This window comes from Piliocolobus tephrosceles, chromosome 9, assembly GCF_002776525.5.
Source record: "Piliocolobus tephrosceles isolate RC106 chromosome 9, ASM277652v3, whole genome shotgun sequence".
Classification (NCBI taxonomy): Eukaryota; Metazoa; Chordata; class Mammalia; order Primates; family Cercopithecidae; genus Piliocolobus; species Piliocolobus tephrosceles.
The window spans coordinates 29,680,842-29,696,387 of record NC_045442.1 but is presented as its reverse complement, the minus strand read 5'-3'; positions in this window follow the sequence as shown (position 1 = coordinate 29,696,387).

Genomic DNA, 15,546 nt, shown 5'->3' with positions numbered 1-15,546 from the left:
CTATGTTCAAATGTCAGTTAGTGTGTATATATTGTTTGTTCACTTTTGTGTCCCAGTACATAAACCATTTTCCAGAATCTAATTGGTGCTCAATAAGTATGTGTTGGATAATTATGGAAGACATTATTAATGTTAAACAGATGTTTCATGCAAAGTATTATTTCCTTACATCTTAACAGGGATGGCAACACTGCGATATTCATGCTGCTGTTCCCTGCATTGCCTGCCAGTGGCAAAAAAATCACTGAATTATCTCAGAACTCTTCTTCTGAGCTCAGACTGTCAACCTCAGAATCCATTTCAACTTAGTGTTCTAGGCAGCTATTTCCAATCTATTATAATTGGAATATGAAAAGAAACTTATTTACTTATTTACCAGTTTACTACTGGTTTGGTACCAAGCCAATAACATTGAATCTCTACTCAATTGGGCATATGGTACTGTTATGAAAGAGAAATTTAGGAATCAAGGGTTTCTCATTCCCAAAAGTAAATATCCACAGCAGGGCTACATAGTTTCCAGCATTTAGGAAAGCTCAGTCTGTTTAATTGGTTTATTCTTCTTGTGTATTTCTTCACAAATTGAAAACACAATGATATCTGTTAAGTAGAAAGGCAACATCAGGCCTATGAAAGTATTTCCTCCTTATTAGTAAAGTGCTTTGTTCCTATGTTTATCTTTGTTATTATATTGCAAGCTGGAAATGAGAACAGTGAGCATCATTTTAATAAGTGGATTAAAGGTCTTTATTTCTAAAAATTTTTCCATGCACCTTGCTGAGTCTTCTATTTCTGACAGCTAGAAATAGAGGTGAATCATGTCATCCCCTTATATACAAGAACACACAGGCACTAAATTTACAGAGTAATTGTAAAACACATCATTTTATGTTGTACATTTATGTTGTTTCTCATATTCTATTTGCTATTTTCACATCTTTTCAGGGTATTAATTTATTATTTCCTGTAAAAAGGGACATTACCAAATGTCTCTTCCCAAGCATTTCTACCTTCCCTCCCACATACCACAAACCCCTGTCAATTTTTGCCCTAGAATATACAAAATTTAGAGATTAAAGATATAAATGCAAGGCCCACTTCACTGAAAGGACTTGTTCATTTATTGAGAGCTGGCTGATTGTTTCATTAGGTAGTATCTCATATAAAAACACAAATACCTGATGCCTGAAAAAACACAAATCCCTGTGGCCCTTGATACTGTCATTTCCCACTCCAGCTCCTGGGAGGTGGATGAGCTCCAGTTCTGCACCTGCATTGCTGGGCTTTTAGGGAATGTATCTTAATTTTAAAACAATTCAGATGCTATATTCTCCATCAACCAACTTTGCCAAAATCAAGCCTTGAGACTCTTATAAAAGATTAAATATTTCAAAGCCAGTACTTTTCAGTGAAGGGCACACATCATTATTGTGTTCTAATCTGCAAACACCTGACAGGCTCAAGAAGCAAACATGGCCAGGAACCAGAAATCCAAATACTGCGAAGTCATTGTTGCTTTTCAATTTTGATTCAGCCTGTTCAAAAGCTATTAAGTAATGAAATATACATGACAAAATACTATATGAAAAATGGAGTTTACAAAACAGTATGAGATATATAAGATAGATATATAAGATATATGTATAACTTATATGGCACTATATATAATATAATGTATTATATATAAAATACTAAGTTAGCTAAGATCTCTAAGCCTCAATTTCCTCTCCAGTAAAGAAGGTAATCATATGTATCTTGTAGAGTCATGATATTAAATGAGTTAATCCATGTGAAATACACAGTATAGTGCCTAGAAGGTGTATAATAACATATAGTCTATATTTTACTATCAATATTTTAGAACAAAGGCTAGATGGATATATACCGAAATCCTAAAAATGATTGTTTTGGGGTTGTGGAATTGCAGGTGGGTGCTATTTTCTTTCCTTTGCCTTGACAGTATTTCTAAAACTTCTCTCATGAGTCAATATTACTTTTTTTTTAAGTAAGAAAACTCGGAAGTTAGCCTCCTTTGACCAAAAGTACTCAGGTGGTTCTCACTCGCTGAATGATGGGGGGTAGAAATGGGATGAGTGGTGTTAATGACGTCTGTAGAGCTTCCTGTGATAGAGCATTAGAAAGGCCCCTGGTGAATCCCACCTTTCTAGTTCATATCCTTTTGCTGTGTGGCTTTGCTGAATGGAATCTAATTTTCCATCCTTTGAATCTGGGCTTGCTTTGTGACTTGCTTTGTCTAATGAAGAAATGTCTGACAAAAATGATGCTGTGTGAATTCCAGAACCTGGGTTTTAAGAGGCCTGGCAGTTTCCACCTTCACCATCTTGAAATCCTGAGATTTTCTCTGCTGTGAGAAGCCTAGTTTAGTTTACAGGAAGGATTACTGATGTGCCTCAATAAACAGCAAGCACCAACAGCCAGATCTGTAACTAGACCATTTTGGACCCTCCAGCTCTAGGCAGGAGGTTGATGACCAGAGCTGTATAAGTGACCCCAGGTGAGATTGAAGAAGAGGAGCCCAGGAGTGTGAGACACAATATAACACTGATATTTTAAATGACCACGTTTTGGGGTGGCTTGTTATGCAAGAGCAGATATCTGAAACACTGCTCTTCATAGATGTCAGTGCTACCCAAACAGTGTCTATGTCACAGGGGCTGCAGAAAGAAGGGATTTATCTCCAAAGACATTATTTATTGTGCAATTCGTAGAGAGTAAAAAAATGCTTCCTTTTACTTTTGCTTTGTGACCTGAATTTAAATGTACACTATTGTAAATCTATATGGCTGGTAACTATGGAATTGAGGGTCCTCTAACCAACTACTCCAGGGCAAGTGTCCTTATATCAAAGAGCCCATTAGCCAGGCGTGGTGGTGGACACCTGTAATCTCAGCTACTTGGGAGGCTGAGGCAGGAGAATTGCTTGAACCTGGGAGGCGGAGGTTGCAGTGAGCTGAGATCACTTCACTGCACTCCAGCCTGGGCGACAGCGACAGAGCTAGACTCTCTCTAAAAGAAAAAAACAAATAAACAAAAAGGAGTCCAGTGTTTAAAACTTTTGAGATACAATGCCTCACTTTCACTTTCCTATTGTATAGCCTTCATTTTCTGGGGTTACCCTGGCTGGGATATCAAGGAACCAAACATTATTTATTTGTTGATCCATTTTTCAGATGTATATTGAGCACATAGTATGTATGAGACTGGGCTAAGCAATGAAGCATAAAAAGACTTCAAGACATTGTTACTGCTTTCCACAACAGGAAGATAGGACATACAGATAATGTCAATAGGAAATAATGCATGCTAAACCACTAGGTGAATGCACAGGCAACACATAAACCATGAGTTTCGGGGAGGAAGAGAAGCCTTCCAACCAGGATGACAAGAGTTGATATTATAGTAACCACACAATTTGATTTTAGTCTTATAGACTTATAGACTGAATTAAGAATTTAGTGGAGGGAGGCCGAGACGAGCGGATCACGAGGTCAGGAGATCGAGACCATCCTGGTTCACACGGTGAAATCCCGTCTGTACTAAAAAATACAAAAAGCTAGCCGGGGGAGGTGGTGGGCGCCTGTAGTCCCAGCTACTCGGGAGGCTGAGGCAGGAGAATGGCATAAACCCGGGAGGCGGAGCTTGCAGTTAGCCCAGATCCGGCCACTGCACTCCAGCCCAGGCGACAGAGCGAGACTCCGTCTCAAAAAAAAAAAAAAAAGAATTTAGTGGAGGTGAGATGGGGAGAGGCCATGCAGACAAGGGAATCTTCATGAGCAAAGGGCAGGAAAGAGACACAAGACACATTTGAGAGAGGCATTTAGGAGACAAATTTAACTGGAGGGTTCATTCACTGACTCATTTATTGCTTCAGCAAATATTTACTGAAAGCCTAGTAGGTGTCAGAAACTCTGCTAGTCTCTGAAAATGCTGAAATATAAATGACACAGTGCCCATCTTTAAGGAGTAAGTAATCTATTGTGCAGGCAGCGAATAAGCCATTGCAGAGAATGGGATGGTAAATTCATGACTGAATACCAAGGAAGATAAGCCTGGAAAAGTGGTTAAGGCCAAATTGTGGAAGGCTTTGAAAACCGGGATTTCTCTCCTGCGGTTCAGAGAAACTTCTACTTTAAAAAAAAAAAAGTGGAAACTTTTTAAATAAATAATATTGTTATTTGGAACTGCAGCATAAAAGACAGATACAAGTGGATCTGTTTGGATTGAAGAGGATGGACCTGGAAGGCTTACTGGCCTTACCTCTCTCTCTCAGTGCTTTTCCCTGCAGCAATCCCTAGGGCACCTCTACAGTTCTAAGGAACACAGGGTCAAACATAATCATATTGTGCTGGCAATGGAGAATTGTTGAAGCTTGTTTGTTTAAATCAGAGAGTTCCATAATGTACATAAGATGCCCTGTCAACATAACTCACAATTGTTGAGCACTTACTAGGTAGCCGGTGCCATGTTAAATGACATATTGTTTAATTTTTACCATAACCCCATCAGGAACGTATTATTAATAATAAAAATAATGATGATGGCTGGGCGCGATGGCTCAAGCCTGTAATCCCAGCACTTTGGGAGGCCGAGGCGGGAGGATCACGAGGTCAGGAGATCGAGACCATTTTGGCTAACATGGTGAAACCCCGTCTCTACTAAAAATACAAAAAATTAGCCGGGCGTGGTGGCGGGCGCCTGTAGTCCCAGCTACTCGGAGGCTGAGGCGGGAGAATGGCGTGAACCCGGGAGGCGGAGCTTTCAGTGAGCCGAGATCGCGCCACTGCACTCCAGCCTGGGCGACACAGCCAGACTCTGTCTCAAAAAAAAAAAAAAAAAAAAAAAAGATGATAACGTTCCCACTTCAGAGATGAAGAAGCTAAGTTTCAGAGTAAATTCTCCAAGCTACACAGTTTGTAACAGGTAGAGCAGGGATCAGAATAGAATTGATCAGACCACAGAGCCTGTTCTGTATGTTAGGCACGGCTGGTGAGGGTATGAGGCTTCTAAGCTCTCCTGCCTCCTAATCTGCTTACCATATATTAGATGCTTGATTAATTGTATCTATTATCATGATCATTACCTTTATTACCATCAAAAGAGGACCGCTCTACAGGAATTATGTTGTACATTTGGATATGAAATTTTAGTTGAGGCTGATGAACTAGTGGCCTAAACTCACTAAATTTAAAGATGACTTGTTTCAACATAGTAAATAAAGTACCAAATATTTTCATTTACCATTCACTCACCCTTTTGGGATAGTGTACAGAGTCATGAAAATATTGCCTCAATGGATTTTCAGCTACTCAGAATAGCTCTCCATAAAGAAGAATACACACACACACACACACACACACAAATGGCCAATAAAAAATACTAAAGGATGTTCAGACTTACTCATAATTAAAGACATATCCTTCAGAACAGTGAGGCTCCAGTGCTGCCATGTGTAGTTGTTCAGTTTGAACGCTGCGTAAGGTGGCTGGCCAAAGGGAAAGTGGAGTGGAAATGGAGTTCTGAAGGGCAGACTCCATGTTCTGTCATGGTCTCAGTCCACCTAGGAGGTTATAGGGAGCAAAGAGAGGAGGGAGATTTTTAAATTCATTTGCCCAAAGGGGATTTGAAAAATACTAATGCAAAGGCACGTGTCTTAGTCAGCTTATGTTGCTATAAACAAATGCCTGAAGCTGGGTAATTTAAAGAAAAGAGATTTATCTGGCTTATGGTTCTGCAGGCTGTACAAGAAGCATGGTGCCAGCATCTGCTACTCATGAGTGCCTCAGGCTTCTTCCACTCATAGTGGAAGGGGAAGAGGAGCTGGCGTGTGCAGAGGGCACATTGCAAGAGAGCAGAAGCAAGAGAGAGGAGGAGGTACCAGGCTCATCTCAACAAGCAGTTCTTTTGGGAGCTAAGAATGGGAACTCACTCATTACCATGAGGTCAATCATGAGGATCCACCCTCATGACCCGAACAACTCCAACATTGGTGATCAAATTTCACATGCGATTTGGAGGGACAAATATCCAAACTATATCAGCATCCCATAAATAATATTTTTCACCTCTTATTATGGACAAAGGTTTAAAAATTTTGTTATGTCCACATCTAGTGAGGGTGCAAGGAAAGGATCATTCTCTGGCATTGACTACGGAAATTTTTGGAATTTAAATTGGTTCTGCTTTTTGGAAAGCAATTTGACAATTAAAAAAGAGTTTAAGTTCTCACAACATTTGATCTAGGAATTCTACGTCTATGAATTTATGCTATAGATATACTATACAAAAGGGCAAAGAGGATATTTGAGGATGTTCCTTGTAATCTTATTTGCAAAAGTGAAAAACCAAACCCCATCCACATGTTCGTGTAGGAAAGTCTGGTTTAAAAATTATGGTACATCTATGTAGTGGAATAATATGAAACTACTATGAAAGTATGTGTATGCACTGATATGAAAAGACATATAGAATATGTTAAATGAAATCAATCAAGTTGCAGAGCAGTTTACATGTGATACTCTTACTTCTGCAGCAAAGTGACATAAATGTGTGTATATGGTTGTGGATTTATTTTCTGGAAGGATATACAAACAATAGTTAACAGTGATTCCTTCCAGGACATGGTACTAGGGGAATAGAGGTACAGGATCTTAATCTTTTTTTTTTTTTTTTTGAGAATGAAGTCTCACTCTTGTCACCCAGGCTGGAGTGCAGTGGTGCAATCTCGGCTCACTGCAACCTCCACCTCCTGAGTTCAAGTGATTCTCCTCCCTCAGCCTCCCAAGTAGCTGGGACTACAGGTGTACATCACCATGCCTGGCTAATTTTTGTATTTTTAGTAGAGACAGGATTTTGCCATATTAGCCAGGCTGGTCTCAACTCCTGACCTCAGGTGATCTGCCCGCCTTGGCCTCCCAAAGTGCTGAGATTAAAGATGTGAACCACCATGCCCAGGCTTGGGATCCTAATCTTTAACTTTATATGTTATTTGTTCAGCTATTTTTTAAGAATAAGATGAGAACAAATCAATGGGTTTTGGGAGAAAACAGGTGTGAGACAAGAGTGTGCTGAAATCCAAATACCCTTGGATTTAATACCTATGGAGGGGAAGCGAGGGGAAGGAAGCAGGATTGGTCAGGAAGAGGTTGGATCACGAAACAGTCTCAGTGAAGGCCTCAGTTAACCCCACTGAGATATCTGAAGCTGGAACAGCCCTTCAGGGTTGTCCTGAGTTGAGACAGGAGGGCTAGACCATGACAAGACCCTGGCATCAAGCAGTCAGTAGACGAGGGCTGCTTCAAGATAAGGATGTGGCCTAGGGAGAGGAGGGCCTCAGTTGGGACAGTTCTGAAGAGTCCTGAAGGTGGCACATTGTAGCACCACCTCTATAGCAAAATTGTTTTCCACGGGTCCGATGACAATTTAAATTTGTCAAAACCCCACTTAGACCTTTCCAAGGCAGCTGCTGCAGCTGAGAATGGCACTGGATTTTGGCTCTTTCTCCTTGGCTCTGGCTTCCCATATTAAAATATTAACATATCATTTGATTGCTGGTCTCTTTGAGTTCCTACCCCCAATGCTCAGCAAACTATAAAAAGATGAAATGTCTTCCATATCAGAAGCATCACTGTTCTTTTTCTTTTTTAAGATGGTGCCTCCACTCATTATTTAAAACTCCAATAAAGGGGGTTTAAATCCGCTAGTTAATTTGCTACATGGTCTCGGGAATTAAGGGGATACTGAATTTTTCCTTCTGTGTAGCCCATGAATAAGTAATACTTTGAGTGCACAGAAACCCTTGTTCCTTAATAAAATGATGTTTTATTGAAGCTGAAGAAGCACATCACCTTACAATGCTTTTATATCAAATACTTGAATTAGTTTGTTTTGCCCGCTCTAAGAAGGAGTGCATAATTTGAAAACAATTCAGTTGGCCTGGTTTATAGGAGTAGAACACATTGTAAATAAGCTTATCTGGAGAATCTGGATACCATCAAACCAAAATGGAACATAGCCTCCCTTGGGAAACTAAATCATATGGTTTGAGGGGAGGACAAAGGAAAGCTCTCTGGAAGGGAGCAAGTGCTTCTGAGTTTGTTGGTTTAGCAGGATTGGTTCTGGTGCGGGATGGCAGTAATATTTGGCTTCAAAGCAGTCTTTATCCCTTAATAATTCCCTAATCCTTGCTGTTATGTGAACCAGCAAACATTTGAAAGGCAAAGCTGTAGAACAGAATTAGGATGGTCTCCCGAGTGAGGCAGAAAGATTCAGTGAGAGGAAAGGACTTTCAGGGTTCTAATAGAAGCTTACATTTTGTGAAAGTTAGTAAATATCAATTATAAGCAAGATGCTCTACAAATCTCAGTATGATTATCGGTGCTAATCAGGTATAAAAACCATTGCAGTGGCTCCCTATTATAGAAAGAATCACAGAAAGGGAGAGGCCTTCCCCAGTGCTTGCTCAAAATCCTATGTGGAAGAGGCTTAGGGGGGTCTAAACTATTCATTTGGAACTGGCAGACTTACCTCTAAGCTGTGTTTAAATATCACTTTACCTAACAATGAGAAAAACTATATCTATAATATTAATACTTGTCCATGTCAAAGAATGAAGGAGGTGGTTGTCAATGGTAATGATGGGGACACCAAAGCCCATTCACATCATCCCTGCATGCTACCATTTTTCTTTCCTATGAAAATGAAATTGTAATGAACAATGTGACCAATGAAGGGCGATTTCTTAACATTTTGCTTGGGGTCTTTGAGTGTAAAGCTATGTTAACTGCAGAACAGTAACGTAAATTTGGGTTTATTAATATCATTAAGGTAAACCTGTGAATGTGCCTTTGAACAAGATACAAGGTCATAAAATTGATTATAATCAAACAAAACTATAGTGACAGAGAGCAGATCAATAGTTGCCTAAAGATGGAGGAGGGAGGAGGGGGAGATTATACAGGAACACACAAATTTATAATTCACAATTGTAAAGTTATAATTCAGCTTTATAATAAAGTTTTGACATATATATTCACTTGTAATCTCTCCTCCCTCCTCTCTCTACAGGCAACTATTGATCTGCTTTCTGTCACTACAGTTTTGTTTTCATTTTAGTTTCTGTTTACTGTATAAATGGAATGTACTGTCTTTAGGGGGGCTGACTTCTTTAACTCAGCAAAATTATTTTGAGATTGATCTACATTGTTGGGTGTATCTATGGCTCATTCCTTCTTATTGCTAAGTAGTATTCCCTTGTATGGATATACAGCAATTTGTTTATCTATCCACCTGTTGATAGGTATTTGAGTTGTTTCGAACTTGGGCTATTATACACAAAGCTGCTATAAACATGCATGGGCAAGTGTTTGGACATATATCTTCTTTTGTGTAAATACTTAGGAGTGAAATGGCTGGATTATATGGTAAACATATGTTTGACAGTTTGAGAAACCATCAAACTGATTTTCAAATTAGTTGCACATTTTACATTCCCGCCAGTGATATATGAGTTTTTCCAGTTGCTCAGCATCCTTGCCAACACTTGATGGGGAGATCCTTTCTAATTTTGGCCATTCTGGTGGATGGGGACTGGTATCTCATTGTGGTTTTAATTTACATTTCCCTTATGATTAATGATGTTGAACATATTTTCATATGCTTGTATGCCCTCCATATATCTTTTTTGTTGTTGAAATGTGTGTCTAAATATCTTGCCAATTTTTAAATTGGGTTAGTTGGCTTGGAAAAAAACACCCCAGGCAGTTAAGACACCTGAGTTCTATTTCTAGATCTGGTCCCACTGTTGCCATAGTATTTGACCACAGATTTCTCCCCTCTCTCGACCCTTTGCAAATGAGGTTAAGCCCACTGCTCTATAAGTCTTCTTTGAGTTTTAAGAATCAAGTTATTTGTTGGGTATATGTTTGGAAAATATTTTCCCTGAGTTTGTGGCTTGCCTTTCTTAGTAGCATTTTTTAAAGAGAAAAATTTTAAAATTTTGATTAAATCCAATTCATTAATTTATTTCTCTTATAGTTTATGCTTCTTGTGTCACATTTAAGAAATCTTTTCCAAAGCCAAGATCACTAATTTTTAAAAGATATTTTATAATTTTATAATTTTTAATTTTAGCTCTTACATTTAGCTCTATATTCCATTTAGAGTTACTTTTTGTATATGGTATAATGTGGGGGTTGAGGTTAGTTTTTATTTTTTAATGTGGCTGATTGTTTCAGCATTATTTATTGAAGATATTATCCTTTCCTCATTGAATTGTCTTGGCACCTTTGCCAAGAATCAATTGACTATGTGTATGTATATACATATATACACACACATGTATATGTGTATATATATACATGTATATGTATGTATATGTGACTATATATGAGTGTATATATACATGTATATGTGTATATATGTGACTGTATGTGTGTGTATATATACACACATGTATATGTGTATATATATGTATATACATCTAATGCTGGATTCTCTATGTTTCATTTTTGCCCATCTTTACACCAGAACCTCAACTGACTACTATAGCTTATGATAAATCTTGAAACCTCATAGTGTAAATCCTGTATCTTTGTTCTCTTTTTCTCTTGTTATATGGCAGATTGTTTGCTTTTCCATATTTAGCATTAGCTTGTCATTTTCAGACAAAATCCTGAAGGGATTTTGATTGTGAATGCATCGAATTTAGACATCAGTTAGGGGAGAATGAACATCTTAACAACATTAAGTCTTCCTATCCATGAAGATGGTATACATCTCCATTTATTTGGATCTCCTTTTATTTCTCCCAATAAAATATGTAGTTACAATAACTGGTTACAAAAATTAGTTGATTAAAAAATATTATTAAAATGTATTTTTGAAATCAAGGTCTATATTTCCTCTTAAGAAGCAATAGACTAGAACTGTCGTAGAGTAGAAGGAGACCAAAATATGTGGGGGCTGCATGAAGTTGTACCTTGCTCACAGAACTTTTAAAGAGGAAAAGTTTTACTTTTGATTAATTCCAATTCATTAATTTCTTTCTTTTATAGTTTATGTTTTTTGTTATTTGTTATTCATTCTTACAACAAATGGTATCCTCCTCCCTCAAACTCATATCATTTTACTTCACCTTAACAAGAGATTTCAGATATGTTCAACAATGACTGTCATTCACTGACTTTGTTTTCATTAAAAATTCAACAAAAAGATTACATATGAGTGAGATATATATATATATATAGTATGTTAGTATTATTTTAGGCTTTCTCTAAAAAAAAAAAAAAACTTCATTAAAAAGTGATCACAGACTTCCACTATTTGAAAAGTTATAATCTATGTCAATAAGGTTTACCTTTAAAATTTAATTTGATGTTTGGGCATCTCTAGCTGAGGCTGTTGTAAAAGGCGATAATGTTCAGGTGGGTCAGGAAGAATGGAAACTTCTGATGCAGCAGGCGGGTGGATGGCAGCCTCTCAAGTGGAGGCATAGGGCACCACATCCATAAGAAGAGGGGGGATAAGAACGGCATATAAAATCATGGAACTTGAGGGTAGAGGGGGATCTTTAAAAGTCACTCAGTCGGCCAGGCACAGTGACTCACGCCTGTAATCCCAGCACTTTGGGAGGCCGAGGTGGGCAGATCACCTGAGGTCGGGAGTTCGAGACCAGTCTGACCAACATGGAGAAACCTTGTCTCTACTAAAAATACAAAATTAGCCAGGTGTAGTGGCGCATGTCTGTAATTCCAGCTACTTGGGAGGCTGAGGCAGGAGAATGGCGTGAACCTGGGAGGCAGAGCTTGCAGTGAGCCGAGATTCGGGCCACTGCACTCCAGCCTGGGCAACAGAACAAGACTCTATCTCAAAAAAAAAAAAAAGAGCAAAACTCCATCTCAAAAAAAAAAAAAAAAAAAATCAGTCAAACTAGTCACGTTTAAAGAGAACATCTGAAATACCTTGGAACAGGACAGAGAAGAGCCTAAGGCAACAGATTTAAGATCTCGGACTCTTTTTTTTTTTTTTTTTGGAGATGAAGTCTCACCCCATCACCTAGGCTGGAGTGCTATGGCATGATCTTGGCTCACTGAAACCTCTGCTTCCCAGGTTCAAGAGATTCTCCTGCCTCAGCCTCCCAAGCAGCGGGGATTATAGGTGCCCGCCACCACCCCTGGCTAATTTTTGTAGTTTTAGTAGAAATGGGGTTTCTCCATGTTGGCCAGACTGGTCTCAAACTCCTGACTTCAGAGGATCTGCCCGCCTCAGCCTCCCAAAGTACTGGGATTACAGGTGTGAGCCACTGTGCCCAGCCGATCTTGGATGTCCAAATGGCTACGCCAAGTTCCATGTCACAGGCCAGGACTAGACTACTTTATAAGTCACCTTTGTAAAACTAGAAAATGGTGTTCCTGTGGGCTAACACAGACTCACTGGTACTCATCCTGGTTAATGAAGTGTGGGCTAGATTTCAGTCTTCCCTTATCCCCTTAGCTATGTGTGTTTACGTGGTGCACAAAAGCTGAACAAGTGGTCTTTCCATAAGCCAAAGAGAAGTCTAGAAACCAGAATTCCTAACTCAGTTGATTTCAGAGTGAAGTGATGAGAGTTAGCACAGTTTAAACCCAGAGGTTTCAACAGAAAATAACTTTTCCAGCAATCAGGTAGAGATCAGAGTGGATAAGACTTGGTGGTGGCATCATAGGATAGAAATCAAGGCACTGCTGATGCAAGATAAGAGTAGAATACAGAAGATGAAATGGAGAACTCTATCTCCAGGGTTCACATTTTGTTAGAGTAACTGAAAGGCTAAAGAAGAATGACAAGGGGCATCTGGGAAACTGTCAGCATCTTAGCCCTCATGAAGCTATGCTTTGTCTCTGTATTTCTATTCCAAAGTTCCCTCCTGCTGAAAGGATACGTTTGAGCTGAGATATGGCGGAGGTGAATGTGTGTTGCAGAGACTGAGAATTGGCCTTTGGTAGGAAAACTAAAGAAAAACTTCCATTTGGAATTGCTTGAGAAAAAACCTCCATTTGATTTTGATTTTGAATGACAGCAAAAAGGAATAAACTTGGCTTCTACCAGACATGAAATAGGATATATCTTCTTAATTTATTCACTTCAGTCCAATGTTGTTTTTAAGATCTGGACAAATAAACATACAACTTTGTATCAGTATATTAGAAGTATGTTGTGTAAGATCAAGTAAGAATTTAAGAAAAGGCCGGGCGCGGTGGCTCAAGCCTGTAATCCCAGCACTTTGGGAGGCCGAGACGGGTGGATCACAAGGTCAGGAGATCGAGACCATCCTGGCGAACACGGTGAAACCCCGTCTCTACTAAAAAATACAAAAAACTAGCCAGGCGAGGTGGTGGGAGGCTGAGCCAGGAGAATGGCGTGAACCTGGGAGGCGGAGCTTGCAGCGAGCTGAGATCCGGCCACTGCACTCCAGCCTGGGCCACAGAGCGAGACTCCGTCTCAAAAAAAAAAAAAAAAAAGAATTTAAGGAAATGTGGAAAGCATTCAACATCTAAAGCAACATATACATTGCTACTATTACTTTTCAAGGAAAAACAGAATTTAGGTTTTTTTTTAAAAAGCTTATGTAACCTTTGATTATGACCTCAGGGACTTTGGAATAACTACAGAAGGGTCATCTAAGCTTTTTAACTGTCATCAAAGCTTTGCAAATAGTTTTAAAAAATCTTGGGGCAAATTTAGCGTATTTTACTTTATTACCAGAATTAACTGTATAACATACGACTTTTCAAATTAAAACTATCCTAATGCAAACTCTTTGCAATTTTAAGAATTAGAATTTCAATTACTGAATTACTGAAAAGTTCATTTGGTTTTCTTTATGTCTGGCCATTGAACCCAAATCTCACAAGATGGCACTTTACAATACAGAGTCTGTGGTTAAAAATGTTTGAGAAACACTGGGTACTCTCGTGCAGGAACATAAAACACATTAGCCCATTAAAAGTTCTGCGATAAGGGAAACTTTTAAAACTTTAACCAAGAGTTTCCCGAAGTTATTTGGCTATAGTACGCCTTCTTAAAGTAAAATTTTCATTTATTGAGCATTGTTCTAGTTATAGATTGCTGCTTACTAAACATTCCTAAAATTTAGTGACTTAAATGGACAGCAATCTTTTTTTTTAGTTCATGAATTGGCAATTTGGGCAGGGCTCAGTTGTAACGCTTGTTTCTTCTCTACATGGTGTCAGCTCATGTAGCTTTACTCAGGGAAGGATGATGAACTTCAGTATGGTTCACTCATGGCTGGCAAGTTGATATTGACTGTCAGTTGGGAGTTCAACCAGGACCGAGGGCACAGTACTCTCCATGTGGATGTCTCCATGGGTTGTTTGGGCTTCCTCAGGGCACAGTGGTGGGTTCTAAGAATGAGTGTCGCAAGTGATGGGAAGTTGAAACAGCTAATGTTTTAAGGCCTGGGAAACTGGCATAATATTACTTCTGTTGTATTATATTGGTTAAGCAGTCACAGATCCAAGATGCAAGAGGAAAGGACATTGATGCCTAACTGTTAGTGGGAGGAGTTTCACAGAATGTAGGGGTTATATGTTAAAATCATACACACAGAAAAATGCACAGATTGTAAGTGTAGAAGCTTTTAACATAATAAATTCACCCATGCACTCAGTATCCAGAAGACCTCCCCTTATGTCTTCCTCCAGGCACCACCCCCTCATAGGTAACCAACATCTTGACCTCTAATACCCAAGGTTAGCACAACCTCAGTTGGATAATTCTTTGTGCTGTCCTACGTATTGCAGAATGTTTAACAGCATCCCTGGCCTCTACCCAGCAGATACCAGCAGCATCCCCTCCCCTAGTTGTGATGAACAAAAATGTTTCCAGAAATTGCCAAGTATTACTGGGTTAGAAAATAATATCTATTTGTCTAAATCCCACTTAGTCATTTAGATATAATTCCAAGAGTTTTTTTGTCTGTTTTGATTTTGACTGATTTCTCAGTCCCTAGAATACTGCCTGACATATAGGAGAAAACTGATGACTATCTGTTGAACAAATGAAAGAATGAAAGATACGAATTCTAAATAGTTATTTAAAGAGTTAACTCTAAAATGCATACTTTTTTTATTTTACCAAACCCTCAATCGAAAATCATTTGGTTCATTTTTGTTAGAAATGATCATTTTATGACTTAACATTGATATAAAATACAAGAATGTATTTGCCTCCAACAGGAATCTGTATTGGTTAATTTCCTCCTGTAGCAATATGAAATATGAGTCATGGAAATAGAAAAGATTAGGATTTACCAGACAAATAGGCAGTATCTCATGACAGTGTTAATAATGTAATGTAATAAGCCTCAGATTGTGGTTTGTAATAGTCATGGCAGCTTTGTGAAAAATGAATGCATAGTAAAAAAAAGTTTTCATTAAAAACCTGGGAGAGGTACTAGTCCTGAAACGTTAGGAGGGGGAAGGAGGAAACGTATAAGACATTTAATATTGACCATTCAAATACTTAAAG